Source organism: Leuciscus leuciscus (genome assembly GCF_965113295.1).
Source record: "Leuciscus leuciscus genome assembly, chromosome: 14".
NCBI classification, from domain to species: Eukaryota; Metazoa; Chordata; class Actinopteri; order Cypriniformes; family Leuciscidae; genus Leuciscus; species Leuciscus leuciscus.
In genome coordinates this window covers 23620467-23637287 of record NC_138738.1, presented here as the reverse complement: position 1 = coordinate 23637287, position 16821 = coordinate 23620467, and the positions used below count along the sequence as shown (strand labels likewise).

Sequence of the window (16821 nt, the reverse complement as noted above, 5' to 3'; positions counted from 1 at the left end):
GCGCGCGCCAGGAGCGGTTCACAGCCACGAAGAGCAACACTCTCGTCACGGCCGTAAAAGAGAGAAGTTACATTGAAATGGAGAAACCCACCCAAATTAACTTCGGTTAAACAGGTGTATGATCATTTGGGTAAATGTGTAAGCTATATGTATGCTTTTATAATAAATTGTCTATCTATCTATCTATCTATCTATCTATCTATCTATCTATCTATCTATCTATCTATCGTAATAATGTATGATTTGCAAAAATGAAAACTGCTGCTTCTGTGTTGATGAGAGAATCAAAGTGTATGCGCGTTGTGCACACGCTACATTGATTATGGCCAAGCATGCGCCCTTAAAATAGCATGTGAATAACATGCGCAACGCGCCACTGACTTTAAAATTTTTTTTCCTGGTTAGTGGTGCAATTGTTTTCTAAACCTGCAAAATAGCATGAAGGAACGTTTGCGCCGGAACACGCCTCCTCTTTGCGCTGAACCGCCCCCGGGAGCACAAGTGAATTTCTTAGTTAACCGACGTGCTTCTGTGGAGGGAAAAGTCCGCTTTGCGCGGGTGCAAAATAGGAATGATACATGCGTCGCTGTGCAAAGTCACTTGCGCTGGGTGCAAGATAGGGGCCCCAGTCTTGTCTGACAACTGAATATCCTGGAGTTTGTTTTTGGACGAGCGAGGAGGATTTTTCTTGAAACCCTCCTAAACAATATGTAGTGATGTAGGTTTTTTTTTGTTGTTGTTTGTTTTATATGCTTTCTGACCCCAAGACTTAACTAATCTAAGCAATTCTCCATCTGTGATCCTTGGAGAGTCTTTGGCCACTCAATCTTTCCTCCTCACCATGCATTAAGACAATATAGACACAAGTCCTCTTCCTGTCAGATTCGTAACATCTTTAGTTGAACTTCTTAATTATTGCCCTGATGGTCAAAATGGGGATTTTCAATTATTTAGATATTTTCTTACAGCCACTTTCTATTTTGTGATGCTCAACAATCTTTTGATGCACATCAGAACTAGATTCTTTGGTTTTACTCATTTTGATGGATGATTAAGGGAATTTGGCCTTTGTGTTTCCTCATATTTAAATGCCTGTGAAACTGTAACGATGACTGACTCGGTTGGTTGTTCGAATCCATGTGCAGTGCTTTATTAACCACAGCAGTACAAACAAAGAGATAATCAGGGCGAGTATCGTAGTCAACAAACAAAAAATTCTAGGGGTGCCAATAATTATGGCCAACGTGTTTTGGAGAAAAATCATTTATTTCATAATGTGATTTCCCCCCCACTTTCAATTCTTTTACCTCAATGAAAGGTTAGATTTTTTATTTTTTTTAAAGATCAAAAGGATAAACAATGGCGATTTTTTTTTTACAGCCATTTTTGATCATATTTACCAATAAATTTGCCAATAATTCTGACCACAACTGTATGTTTACTAATGAACTTATTAAACATTACATAATGATTAACATCATTATTTAATGTAAATTGAAATGCTGACAAATATCATTAAACTTTCAATTCATATGATCATGCACTTTTTTTAAAATCTGCAAACGACAAATGTCAAAAGACAGATGGTTTACAATGATTAAAAGCTTAATTGATTAATCATTAAAAATGTAATGATTAACATTGTTATGGAACAGAGACTCAAGACAGGGATAAGGTAAATAGTAGTTTCTTCTTTTAACACAGATGAGCAAATAGCGATGCAGGTGAGTATATGCAGACTGTGATTGTAGTTTGAAGGTAAAAAGGGAAAGATACTAACAGTCTCTGTGTTGCAGGAGGAGTGGAGATAGTGGATTGATGAATTGATGACTGAGCACACACCTCAATGAGGAACAGGTAAGTATCCAATGGAACACAACATGGAACAGGAGAGCTGGAGAGCTAGAGACAACGAGGAACAGGAAGATGATGGAGAAACGCTGGAGACAGGTAACAATGCAACGGGGAATATCTGGATAATAGGTAAGTGAGTCCTTTGTTCAAACAAAACCAGACAAAGTGACTGTGTGAGGTGTTTGCTTATACGCAGGTGGAGATGATGAGGGAATTAACTGCAGGTGCGGGTGATTAGTATTCCGGTGATTGAGAATGTTGTGATTGGCTTACGATTGAGCCTGGCTGATCCGTGACTGTTCCCCCAGTAAGCCGAGCATGCACTGGAAGGGAATGAGTCCAGTGGCAGGCTGACGGAGGGAGTTCTGCGCATACTTCGCCCAGTCTAGGAATTGGTTCCAAGAGTTCTGGTGGCCATGGCAGAAGGTTCTCAGGAAGAGCCCAATCTCCTGGATCTTCCTCTCAGTTTGCCTGTCCGACTGAGGATGGTAAACAGACGAGAGACTTATAGTCACACCTAGGAGTTTAAAAAAGGCCTTCCATACCTGGGAGATGAACTGTGTCCTTCTGATACAATGTCTTAGGAGATTCCATAGTACCAGAATACATGGTTGAATAGGAGTTCAGCCATGACCATGGCCGTGAGACTAGACGACAAGACTTAGAGAAACAATCAACAATGTGTTACCATCAGAGGCAGGCAGGTCAGTGGCAAAATCCACTCCTAGGTGTGGCAAGATGGTAGATGGTGTGGGCTTTTGGGGATGGCACAGTCCGAACATCCCTGAACAAACCTTCTCACGTCCCTTGCCATGCAGGCCACCAGAAGCGTTCCTGTAGCAGTGAGAGGGCACGGTTGGCCCCTGGGTGGCCAGTGCCCACTGAAGAGTGTACAAAGTGGATGATGTTGGTGCATTGTGTCCTGGGATCATAGATGCGACCTGGAAGAAACTCTGGCGGAATGGGTTCAGAGGCATTGGAGGTGGTAAGTTGCTGGTTCAGATTCCACTGGATTGGACACATGATGAGTTGACGAGGCAAGACGGGTTCTGGTTCATCCGACTTCTCAGGAGCATGGAGACGTGACAAGGCATCAGCTTTAGCATTCTTAGTTCCTGGACAATAGGAAATAGAAAAGTTGAAGCGAGTGAAGAATAATGCTTACCTGTCTGGGGTTGAGTCTCTTTGCCTCTTGGAGATATTGAACGTGCTTGTGATTAGTGAGGACGATAAATGGTTCTTTAGCATGCTCCAACCAATGCCTCTATTCCTCCAGAGCTAGCTTGATGGCAAGCAGTTCTCTGTTTCTGATGTCGTAGTTCACCTCCGCCGGGGATAGTTTCTTGGAAAAGAAGGCACATGAATTCGAGCAGGAGTCCCCTGCTGCTGAGACAGCACCACTCCTACCGGACGCATCAACTTCGACAATGAAGGGCTTGTTGGGGTCTCGATGGATCAAGTGCGCTCGTAAAGGCTTCTTTGAGGCTCTGGAAAGCCTGGGTAGTGGCAGGTGTCCAAGACAGAGACTTGGGCTTGTTCTTGAGGAGGTTGGTTAATGGACTGGTGATGGAGCTGTAGTTTGCAAAACCTCGGAAGCGTTGGAGTTCTTTGACACTTGAAGGTGTGGACCAGTTACGTACCACATCAACCTTCCCCTCGTCCATTTGGACGCCATGTTCACATGTTCATAGTGCCCAGTAGGAGTAACAAAGGTGGTCTTCCACTTGTCCCCCTCACATATCCGGATGAGGTTATACACGCTGCAGAGGTTCAACTTAATGAAAACGGCTGCTCCATGGAGTTGTTGAAATTCCGCTGGGACGAGGGGAAGTGGATACCTGAACTTGAAAGTTATCTTGTTTAGAGCACTGACAGAGAACGGATCTCACTCAATGGACGTGCTTTATTCTCGTTTGGAAACACAACATTTTAAGTATTTATTTTCCAACACCAAATACCATAAAGACGTTAACCTCTCTGTTATTGTAGCTATTGCATTGTCCTGCCATCATAAAAATTCAGTTTGATTCTGTTAGCCTTAACCAAAGTCTCGTGATGGCACCACGGACCTCAACAACCTGACCTCACTCATGGACGTTGTAATGTTGCTGGCTTGTTTAGGAACTTAAAAGCTTTATGTCGACTGTGTTGCAATGGCATGTAATTAAGTTGACATTTTGTCTTGTCCTCTCATCATAAAATTCAGTTTGATGGCGTTTTACACCTATTGCTTGCTTGGCTATAGTCAGATCTAAAATCTGTGATAGGAGCACGGAGTGAGTCTGTGGTGAGACCACGGATAACTCCAACGCACGTCAGTTCGTGATATGGTCACGTAATTTAATCTATTGATTCGTGCCACGGACACGTTTATTTAGTTATTTTCGTAATACCAGCACGTTTTTTAAACTAATGTATTTTCAATGGGAAGCGTCTTTCGTGATCACAGCACGATTCTTTCTGCCTGTCGGCTGCAGCAGAGAAGCTGTTTAATCAACATTTATTCACGAGATCTTATCTTATGGTTTATGTATTTTTTTAATGTTATTATTTCTGTCTTATTGCCAGGGAAGCTGGATTGCTTTGCTGTTTATTGATATTTTTTTAATTATATTTTATCAGAAGGAAATTGCGCTGAAGAAGTCTCGTTCCGAACACATCACGATATTTGGCATCAGTTCACGTGTGTCAGATGTTGGTAAGTAGTAAATACCTAAAAACGCTGTCCTAATAATGTGTGATATAATGTTTTTTTCTGTTTGTCGATATTAATCTGCCATTATATCTGCCATCTCCACGGAGACTTTGCGTTTCATTGCTTTCTAATTCAAAATTGGGTGATTAAACACTGCCTGTCACGTGACGTGCTATAGGCCTAGATATTCATATCAGATTAAAAATAGTACAATTAGTTCCAAAGTTGTATTTGTAGTAGAAGCACAGTAAAAACAACACTTACCATGCTTTTACCACAGTAACATTGGTTTTACTGTGATAAGTGTAGTAAAAAGACAGTAATCACAAAACTTGCCATGCTTTTACCTCAGTATTGATAGTTTTAAAGTGATATTTGTTGTAAATGCATATTAACCACAACACTTGCCATGCTTTTAATGCTTTATAATGTAACATCCAATATTTGTAAGGTAAATCAGTACTTATTCCTTTAAATAATCCTATATATTATACATAATGATATTTTCTTTTCTCTTTTTTCAGCTGAAAAGACCAAAAGGGCCTTTCAGACTCAGTCAGCCCATTATTGTTTGAGGAGAAGTAAACGGAGGAGACGGACAGCTGCAAAGGCAAATATTCACAATGGTATGTATGTGTTGGTTTTAACCCTAAATCAAACATTTTATCAATCATTTGTTGTTTCTTAAAACTTTTCTCACAAAACCCATAGCCCAATCAGTACAAACATAGTCTGAAAGTCTTAATAATTCACAAGATTTAACAAGTTGTCAAATTCGTATGATACTCGTACATATTTGTATACTTGTACACAATCCTGCAGCTTTTACTCATAGTGCTGTCATTGGCTACTGCCTCAATTCCTGTACATATTTATCTCGATATTTGTAAATCAGTTGCGCCACTTCTTGGAAAGTTGTCGGATGTCACACACACTGTCAGAAAGTTTATATTAATTGCAAATTGGTCCCGTCTGTATTTGTTCTAGTGATACATGATGTCTCTGCAAGAGTGGAAAAGCTTATCTGACTTGTCACATGACAGCAGATACTCGATTATTTTGTCATAATCAGATCAGTAACACTGCTGATAACTGTCCCGTTTGCATGTAAATCATTTTCATATGATTATTGCTTGCTATTAAAGACATACTTTTATTCATAGAAATGCCCACATATCAGTGAACTTATAACATAAGAACTTATAACATAAAAGTGCTTTTTACATTTAATTATGCAACACTCTTTGCAGAAAACATATCCCACGCTTATGGATAAACTCACAACGTCATCATCAACTGCTGTGCTGGGCACATTGGGCAACAAGTGTCCTCCAACGTATTCGATCCATGGCCAAGTTCTTCACATCTTCCCATGGGACACTGACATTCTTCAGATCTTCGTGAAACATCTGTATCCGTGTTGTAACAACAATGGCATCTGCTTTTCGCATTAAGTGGATCATGTGATGGCAAAACACATCGTCTTTGTCCTTGCTGGTTAATAATTGCCCCACGAGGACCAATTTACCAGCACCCATGTGACTCGTATCCCCCAACTTTACAGCCTCATGACATTCCGCACACACACACAAACACCCTTTTGTGTATAACTGAGAATAAGAGAAATATCTGTTATTTTATTTTATAATATGTGTACCTTCCTATATGCACGTGTGATAGAGGTTTGGTTTGCTAGAGTATAGTTTTGAATTCTAAATGTTCATTGAAGGGAATTCCTCAGTCGTGTCTTGTTGTAACCCTACCTCAGACCATAAAACTTTACGACCCAGGAAAGCAGGCATTCCAGCATTACACACACACACACTCTGGACTTTGAAACAGATATTCCCCCACATAACAAGCCACTGAATGTTGATATGTATTCCTATGTTTCTCAAAGTGTCGTCACTTGCCATAACGGAAACACTGACAACTTTATTGTGTGTTTAATCAAACTTTATTTGTGTGTAATTATGCATATAAGTGTAACGTTATGTTTCCCCAATCTTTACCCGTCATAATTGATATCTCTGTAATCCTCTCCAGCTGGCGGAGTTGAATTCCGATAGCAGAATTCAGTGATGCGTATTGTTTTATAAGTTCATATGTCTGGAGAAAATCCTCTCAAGTTAAAGTCAATCATGACTCATTCGAGTGGGCGTGTCTAACCGGACAAAGGAATCTTCCCGCTCGAAAAATCTCGACAGCTGATTCGTCCTACACGAAGGAGGGGACGGCACAGTAGACACTGATAAAAGTCCAGACCTTCAGTTAACTCGCTCTCTTATCGCTTCCAACTCAACTTCCTCTCTTCGGACCTTCTTCTCCCCGGCGCAGCGCTTCTCCAAGGAACATCTGAAGGAGGCCCTGGCCTTCTCCATCGAACGAACCCATGTTCGAGTCGTAACAGCCGGTCTTTGCAACTAAGATTTCCAGCCTCTCCCATCCCGGGAGACGAATCTGAACTTTCTCGGTAACGTTAAATTCAAGTGAGCCTTTACATCGTTTTGCGAAACGACCCAGAAGACGCACGCACGCGCGCGTCCCCTTTTCAGCATCACACTGAAAGAGTACCACATCTCGCAAGTATCTTTCTCTCTAACAGCTGATTCCTGGTGTTTAGCTTGTAGGTCTGTGAATTAAGTTACCCTCTATCTCTTAACTCTTTATTTCTTTCTTTCTTTCTTTCTTTCTTTCTTTCTTTCTTTCATTCATGTCATTCATTCCGATCACGTCATTGTTTGTTTAAATGTTTGTTTGTTTTATTGTTTGCATTTTACGTACGTTTATATTTGTAGCTTATAATCTCTAGCGTGTGCCATTTTATTAATAAACCCATTTATACTTTTAACTGTCTCTGTGTTTGAAAACCCACTTTTTATAAAGTCAATGAAACAAAAGATCTATAAAGCTACAGGCTCTATATTATAAAACTACTTTGAGTAGTTTTAATTTATAAACCCAAAGAAGTTTTGTCTTCGTGGCCAGAAGATAAACTTTCTTGGAGTTTTGTAAACAGGAATACTTCTTCTTAACTGTGATAGTCTTACACTTATTCGCGGGACGAATAACGGATGACGAAACCAGTTACAGAACGAGGCATTTCCTATGATTGATAAAGTAAATGCATATGCGATTTATGAATTATGACCATGAGTCATAAATATTAATATTGCCAAAATTCCCTATATTCTTGAGCTAATTCGCATTAACCCAGAGGCATTTACGCTACAGTGTCTTCCTTGGTCTTCCCTGTCTCCTGCATCCTCCTGGTGGTGTCCACTTCATCACTGTGTTTGGGTGGTGTTGTTTGGGCATTTGTAGGATGTGTCCAGCGAGGTGCACCCTTTGTTCTGTCTCAGTTTCTGAAAGTCTTCATGTGGAGTCCCACTCCTCCTCAGGATCTCTTTGATATATGCAGAACCAATATTGAAAATAGTGATTTATCTTTTTCCATATTGTTAAAGCATTTTGTTTTCTCTTTTCAGCTTCATAAACTGTACTTGATTTCTGCCTAATGCCTTTATAAAAAAAGGGTCAGTGCTCATCAGGTGTTTTGCAAAAGGACATATTCATTGCCTAGTTACAATAAAAGTGACCAATAATCACAAAGATATTTACATTTAGTCATTTAGCAGACGCTTTGTGTGCTCAAAAAACAAAGTTCAGGCATTATTCAGAGTAGCATAAACCCGACAAGTGAGGTTTTAAAGGGAAGGGGAAGGATTTTTTTTTTATTTATTTTTTTTTATATAAGGTTAAGTGCTCACGGAAGAGATGGGTTTTCAGCTGTTTTTTGAATGTTGTCAGGGATTCTGCATTCCGGATGAGGGTGCGGAGAGCGTTCCACCAGCATGGAACTGTGAATGAGAATGTTCTGGAAAGTGATTTTGTGGCTTTCTGTGATGGAACCACGAGACGTCGCTCTTTGACCGATCGTAGGCTTCTGGTAGGGATGTAGACCCGTAGGATTGAGTGAAAGTAGGAAGGAGCTGAGCCTGTGATAGATCTGTAAGCAAGCGTCAATGCCTTGAACTTGATGCGAGCAGCGAGAGGTAGCCAGTGCAGAGAGATGAACAGAGGAGTGACGTGGGCCCTCTTGGGCTCGTTGAAGATAAGACGAGCTGCAGCATTCTGAATCATTTGTAGAGGTTTGGTTGCACATGATGGAAGTCCGGCCAGAAGAGCATTGCAGTAGTCAAGCCTAGAAATGACCAGGGCCTGGACGAGAAGTTGTGTTGCATGCTCAGTTAGGAAAGGCCTGATCTTCCTGATGTTGTGCAGTGCAAACCTGCATGATCGAGCTGTCTTTGAAATGTGATCTGTGAAGGTCAGCTGGTCATCAAACGTTACTCCAAGATTTCTGACCGACCTTGATGGGGTGATTGATGATGATTCTAGCTGGATAGTGAAGTCGTGCTGTAGAGACGGATTGGCAGGGAGGACGAGAAGCTCAGTCTTTGCCAGGTTGAGCTGCAGGTGATGTTCCTTCATCCATGTCGAGATGTCCGCCAGACAGCTTGAGATCCGTGCAGCTACTGTGGGATCATCTGGTTGAAATGAGAGGAAGAGCTGTGTGTCATCAGCATAGCAGTGGTATGAGAAACCATGTGCCTGTATGATGTGTCCCAGTGATGTGGTGTAGATGGAGAAGAGGAGGGGACCAAGAACTGAACCCTGGGGAACCCCTGTGGTCATTTGATGTGCTTTGGATACCTCGCCTCTCCATGCGACCCTGAAGGACCTACCTGTGAGATAGCCCTCGAACCAGCGGAGGGAAGTTCCTGTGATGCCCAGTGATGAGAGGCTGGACATAAGGATCTGATGATTCACAGTGTCGAAGGCAGCAGACAGATCCAGGAGAATGAGGACTGAAGATTTGGAAGCAGCTTTTGCGATCCGTAGGGCTTCAGTGACCGACAGTAATGCAGTCTCAGTTGAATGGCCTTTCTTGAAGCCAGATTGGTTGACATCCAGCTGGTTGTTTTGAGACAAGAAGGATGTTACTTGGTTGAACACAGCTCTTTCGAGTGTTTTCGCAATGAATGGTAGGAGAGAGATAGGTCTGTAATTCTCTACAGATGATGTGTTTAGTGTTGGTTTTTTAAGCAGTGGAGTAACCCGAGCCTGTTTGAATGCTGTAGGGAAAGTGCCAGTATGTAGGGATGAGTTGATGATGTGTGTGAGTGCTGGTAGAAGTGTGGGAGAGATGGCTTGTAGAAGGTGTGAGGGGATGGGGTCTAGAGGGCAGGTGGTAGGATGACTGGAGAGGAGAAGTGTAGATACTTCTTCCTCGGATAGCAGAGAAAAGGAGGACAGAGGGACATTGGCTGTGGAAGTGGTCAGTCTGGGTTCCTGTGTGTGTGGAGCTGAGAACTGACTGCTGATAGTTGTTGTTTTGTTGGTGAAGAAGTTTGCAAAATCGTCAGCAGTTAACCCTCTGGGGACCAAAAACGCGCCCGCGCGTTTTGCTCGTTTTTTTTTTTAGCAATGAAAAATAAACACAAAATGCTCTGTTAATTTTGATCTTTCATTTTCGTGTAATACATCAATCGATCCTGTTCAGTTTCTATTTTTTTTCTGTATACTCACAATACAAATAAAGTGTTTTGCTTTTTGACAAATAAAGAAAAACTAACATGATGCTATTTCTGCCTTCTCTCTGTCAGTAAACTCCCATTTGAAACGCGTTCGAAAATTATCTATAACTCCGCGAAAATTCAGTCAAACAGGCAAACAGACCCACGGGCATAAAGCTTGAGATCGCAGCTTTTAAATGAAGTAATTTATATAAAAAACAAATATTATCAGCTTCTGTAATCTGTATAAAAAGAGAGCGACTCCAGTCGAGCTCATTACGAGCCATTCAAAAGTAATGTGACCACTCCCCGGAGAGCGCGTGCTATTCAAACGCAAATTCTGAGAACCATTTCAGTCTGTGAAACGCCCCCACATCAGCTGTAAACAAAGAGGCATAATATAGCCTACCTTATGGAGAAAATTTTCCGTGCTGATATGAGGAGCAGATCCCGCTGAGGAGTGAGGTAGGCTAAGTTATCCTTTCTCAAGTGTTAATGTGGAATAACGTTATGGAATAACGTTGTAGGCTTATGTAAACAAAAAGATGAATCGCGTTTCTATAATATGAATCGCGCGTCTATTTGTAAAGAGTGTTTAGCCTAAATATGAATCGCGCGTCTGTGTGTGAAAGAATAAACTGCTTTTACAGTTACAGTTACTGCGTTACAGTCAGGCGAAGTATGAAAGACAACATTTTGTTGACTAGATTTGGGTACAGTTTTTACTGTAGAATATACTGTCACATCAAATAAGCTTTTCTGAATATATATAAAATACTATTTTGTCAAAAATAAAGTCATAGACTAAGATGTTCCAATGTTGGCTATATTCAAACTAATGAATACATATGATAAAATGTAGGCCTATAATCTTTTTTTTTTTTTTTTACAAAGAAAGAGTACTTTTTTGCAGAAATATTGCTGAAATTGTAATTATTGTTGTAATTGTAACCTTTTTAATAAAATAGCAAAACATATTTACAAGATAGATGTAAGCAAAATCTTAAATGGTCAATATAAGTCTTCTTCAAAATATATATTTTGTCTTTGCATTGTGGCTCAGTCAGTGTCACACCTGAATGAATCGCTAATTATGCAGAGTCATTATGCAGAGTGGGTGGGACTAAGGTGTAAACTACTCCTCCCCCTCGCATATTGGCTTTCCAAGCAAAACCTGTTTTACACCATTTAAATCAATGTATTTTTTTTTGTGAACGATAAAGCAAGACTATTTTCACATAATTTTGAAGCTAGAACTGAAAGGGACAACATCCATTAGTCAAAAGTCTTGTGGGCACATATTTTGTATGAGTTTTGTGGTCTTATTTCAGCAACTTTCATTTTTATTTTTTTAAATAACCACGCATAAACATTATTCTCTTAAAAATACAAACATCTACATACATGTTGCTCGCATATTATGGTAGGCCTGTTTGTGCTATATAGAGTGAATTTACACCTTTGCCATTAACATGTTTATAAATAACTGAAAAAAGCACAAATGTCAGAGCATGTCAGAACATCTCAAGGGCCACAAAAACAGCTTGGTCCCCAGAGGGTTAAGGAGGAGGAGGTGGGTGGTGGTGGAGGTGGACAGAGGAGAGAGTTGAATGTCTTGAAGAGTGAAGTGTCCGACTTCACGTCTCCGTTTGCAGCTCCTCCCCGCCTGCACGCGGCTACTCTCGCCGATCGGTTACATCCAGCCGCAGCCGATGTCGAACACACCTTATTAGTTGCCTGTGACGCAGCAGAAAATGGACGACGTTAAAGGTAGCAGCTACCTGAGGACGGATGGAAGAATTTGTCATTGAATAATCTAATCTGCGCGTGACGATAAGTGGGATTTAGAGTTTGAGAAGATGGAGAATTGTTCAACTGAGTGATACGGTAAGCCAATATATAAGTTTATTTATTTATTTATTTTTTCGCATTTCTACATTGTTTTCACGTAACGTTATTTGGTTTGATTTTGCGAACGCGGTTTACTACCGTGGCCGCGCAAGCAATTCACTGACTCTGTTCCACCTGTTTACCAAGTAACGTTAACTTCGACATTTCATATAATAGGCAACCTTTAATTACCATGCTATTTGCACGACGTGCATTTGATATATATTTTTTTCGTTTTAGGCTTTGTAATCTGATGGCCATTGTTAATGTAAGTGCTTTTAAGTAGTGTTACAGTTATAGTCTATGTGGTAAAAAAAAAATGCTGTCAAATTCTGTCAGGTCTGTGATCGTGCTTTTGAATCGTTGTCAGAATTTTGCTAGCACATGAAAATCCATGTTCCTAATGCTGTTTTCAAATGTAGTGGGCCTATTCCTGATTGCCATCCCATGGTCCTACAACTACTCCCTAATTCAAAGAAGTTAGACGGTGTTATCCTTCAAGCAGATAAATAGAGATTATTAAGCAAATCTCATTAATTTGTAATATGTTTTATGTTTTGGTTCTATTGATCAAGGTTGTGCTGTCCTTTTTAAAAATTGTTTTAGGAATTTGCATCGCTGATGTCCAGCAATCTACATTTGCCAGAAAGTCCACGACTTATTTCCTGGTAAACATTAAAGGGGTAGATGAAACCTAAAATGAAAAGCCATCATTTACTCACCCCACTGCAAAATATGTTTTTCTTAATTAGTGTTTTTATTTTGTTTCCAGTCCAGATATCTACAATTCTTACATGAAGAAGCATTTAATAGACACGTAAAAATGGTCTTGTTTTCTGAAAGAATAAGTCAAAATTAAGTGAGTTTATGCTTAAAACAAACATAATTATATGCCAGTGCATTTTAGCATTCTAACCAATTTTAATTTTTAGTTGAAAAATGTAATTCATAGAACTATGAATAGACAACTACATCGAACCACAGTGGAACCCACAGTAGTTATTTTAACTGTTTTTTTCTGCCTTTTAGACGCTTTCTTGACATCAATCCTGAACGTGGATCAAAAACAAAGAAAGGACAAGTAACTTCAAAGAAAACTGGCCAAGTTGTGCAAAACAAGAACACCACTGTAAGCCTACAGGTGTCCTCACTTCTGCAAAACCTTGCAGACTTTGAATGGGATTTCGTTTGCACTTTTATGGACTTCAAAAAAGAAACAGCATTTCACTGTCGTTATAAAGTTTGGAAGAGCCAGGACATTTTTTTATAGAACTCGGATTGTATTCGTCTGAAAGAAGAATGTCATATACACCTAGGATGACTTGAGGGTGAGTAAATCATGTGCTAATTTAAATTTTTGGGTGAACTATTCCTTTAATTAAGTGCTAACTGTTACCTGTTTGTTGTTAAGTGTTAAAATTGCATTTTATATTTAAAAAGTAATTCAGCCAACATGTTCACAGATGGCATTTTAACTAAATAAATGTTTTAAAACCCAGAAAATGTTGTTTTCTTTTTCCTAGTGTGACTACTCTTATGAAACCTTAAAGTATAATATTTTAATTATGTAATAATAAAAGCAGTATTCCCTGTAAAAATACAATTTATTGCTGTCGACAAGTTTAATAATGTAAAATGTGGTATAATTGGTAATTACAGTGGAGTACTGTAAATGCTGTTTACTGTAGTAGTGTTGGATGGCAACCCAGCTGCCAGTATTTTACTGTAAATTTACAGTGAAAAGTTTTACAGTGTACGCATGTGATACTGATGCATTTTTAAAGCTGTGGCATATGGTTATGGTACTTTGTGGATGTATTTGTCAAAAATGACAAAGAAAACACTGCATTATTGTATTAAAATACTATATTTGGTATTCACACAATAGACAAAATCTCCAACTATAGGCATTTAATTTCAAGGCATTCAGATATAAGATTTGTATCCCTAATATATGTGAAAGTATGTACTATAGAAATAAGTACATATATGCATGTATACATATATGCATGTATACATATATGCATGTATACATATATGCATGTATACATATATGCGTCATATATGCATGTATACATATATGCGTCTTACATATATTTCACATTTATGTGCATATACGGGACAATATATGGCACTTGCATGAAAACAGCCATTTTTGCTATATTTTGAAATATATGTTTCATATATGTCTATGTGTTTTACATATATGAATTTTGCATATATTCTCATATATGCAACTAACTAATGGGCACTAACATTATATATGTAATTTACATATATTGACATATATTACATTTCTGTATGGGCAGTTTACCCCAGCGGAAAATATGTGTTTGTTGGAGGAATATAACAGGTACAAGGACATTTTACTTGGGAAATTTAGCGAAGAATGTAGTTACAAGAAGAAATGTTTAAATTATGAGCCATTTTCCCTTTTCTTTTGGCTGTTTTTAATGTAACTGATTGTTGCTGCTGGTTGCCAAGGTAAAACATATTGTCTTAGACCTAAGTTAGCCTGGGGGTAAGGTGTTGTCACGATTTTGGGTTTGTTCTTGTCATGTTTCTAGGCTTGTTCGACTTGAACCGTCGCTGCACAGACCGATCGGTTTATGACATCAAAGTAGCGCGAGAGCAATTCAGAAGTAGTGGTGTGACATTTGAACCGAGGCGTCGGAGCTTGTGTCGAGAAAAAATGGGCGTGCCAGATGAAGCCGCGATTCGAGGCTTGTGTTGTTAACGTGAAAATAACGTGACTAATGACAAACGAGGCCTCGGTTTGTGTGGATACGTCATCGGTTCGTTCTGAGTGTCGCTTCTGGAAAAAGGGGGCTCGAAACTCGCGCCTCCTTGTGGGTGTTGCAGGAGTAGTAGAAGAAGTTGTTGTAGTGTCAGAGAGTCAGAGAGTTAGATAACTATCATTGTCATTGTCCTTATTGTGTCATATATGTGTTAGGGCTGTATATTATTATTTTTATCAGGTTAGAACAGTTATAGTATATTGTTATTATTAATTATAGTAGGCAGGGCTGGACTGGGAAAAAAATCGGCCCGGGCATTTTGGCCCAGACTGGCCCACTATATGATCATAAACACCACCCATCTTTGCATGCCCTTAATTATATGCATACCAACTCCTATTCCTTAAAACCACTAATGCCATGTAATGAGTGAGTCTAGGAACGAGTGAAAATTTGACATTTATTAATTAATACAGTTGAACTATACTCCACAGTGATGAATCCTAAAACAAGCTATAAGCTGCAATGGCATAGCAATACCAGTGTTTCTCACAGGATTTTTGGTAAAACTGTGGTGGGTGGACCTTTTTTCTTCTAGGGGGATCCGGGGGCATGCCCCCCCGTGAGAAAATTTTGTTAAATTCATCAATCTGGTGCACTTTGAGAGTTCAAAATTAAAAGCTCCAACCCATATTCACTGTGCAAATTAAACGAAAAATTCAAACCTCTTTTAGTTACAGTGTCTATTTACATTACACCTACTACATAATAATAGTTATAATATTAATCCAATGACAATAATAGCCATATTTTGTAAAACAAATGCACAAAAAAATAAAGGAAACTTTCATAATTAGTTTTGTACCAATTTCTATACTTGAAAGAGATAAGCACATGATCTTTTATTTTGACGCAAACTGCATCAAGCTTTTATTTTGGCGGAAAACATGGTTTACAAACGCCTCTCATTAAATTTCTAGTGAATTGCGGTAATCGTCTTTAAATACTGTCTATGTAATCGTCAACTATGCAATGTGGAAATAATCTGTAACTGGGTTATGGGTTCCTACACTCGATCATGACATAGCTTAAGTGTTTTGAAAGTAGTTCTGCTTACCGCAGGCTCTACACTTTCTCATCTCTCTCCTGATCCTCCTCACTATCATCATCATCACTGGAGCTGATGAAGGGCGGAAAACATATATTTTGACACATTTTACAGTGTCTGCTTTAAGGGCCTGGTTCTTTTTTTTCACGCTATTTCTCTGCACAATCCTTGCGTTTCTTCTCCATCTCGCAGACTATTTTGACAGATACACACTGACACTGATGCACGCTCGCTCACTCGTTTAAATTTGTGATTGGGCCAGTCCAGTGTCAATCAAGAAAAGAACCAATGGGCCGCTGATCTACGTGTTTCATGGGCTGGTCTGTCTGTCCAAAAAAAATAAACTAAAGGCCCGTACACACCGGGACGAATATCGGCGCGCGTTATTCGCCAGCGTTTCTCAACGCGTTTTTTGTGTTCACACCCAAGCGATTTTCGCTGACGATGAGCCGAGTGAACATGCAAATTCATTCCCTGACATTAGATGGCGCTTAATGTAAAACAGAAATACAATACCACTCCATAACAGTATATACTCTGCATAACACTCCATAACAGTTCTCTTTTAACAAGATTTTTGTAGTCGCTGTCGCGTTTGTCATATAGTTCTTCATTCCGACACCAACGAGACCAGCAGCTCTACATTCATCTTGCCTTGCATCTTCCTCGTCATTTCTTCCAGGCAGTGTCTGTCTATGGGCAGACGCTACTTGGCGTATATCTTCTTCGCTGTTACCGTAAAACTTCAAATAATAGCCGAGTCCCAAATAGACGCCTGTCTCTTTTAAACGCCTGGTGTGACGACAGGTTTGGGTAAATAAAGGCCGGTCTCAAATAGAGGCCTGGTCTGTTTTTTAGTATCGGGTTATACATGATATTCTAAAACCAGTCAGATCGTCTGTTCTATGTTTTGATTAGATTTCACGTGACAGACGCAACCGTTCATGAACGACTCAT

General features: G+C 39.6%; 2 long non-coding RNA genes across 2 annotated transcripts; one reads left to right on the top strand and one right to left on the bottom strand.

Annotated features, from left to right (window-relative positions):
- Positions 1-1558: 1558 nt before the first annotated feature.
- Positions 1559-5964, top strand: LOC309474468. Its single transcript, XR_014197299.1, has 3 exons — positions 1559-4552; positions 5074-5175; positions 5800-5964. It is a non-coding gene; the product is annotated as an uncharacterized lncRNA (long non-coding RNA).
- Positions 5965-13866: 7902 nt separating this feature from the next.
- On the bottom strand, positions 13867-14139 carry LOC309474041. The gene is made up of 2 exons (XR_014197200.1): positions 14020-14139; positions 13867-13987 (listed from the first exon to the last, which is right to left on the bottom strand). It is a non-coding gene; the product is annotated as an uncharacterized lncRNA (long non-coding RNA).
- Between the last annotated feature and the right edge of the window lie 2682 nt (positions 14140-16821).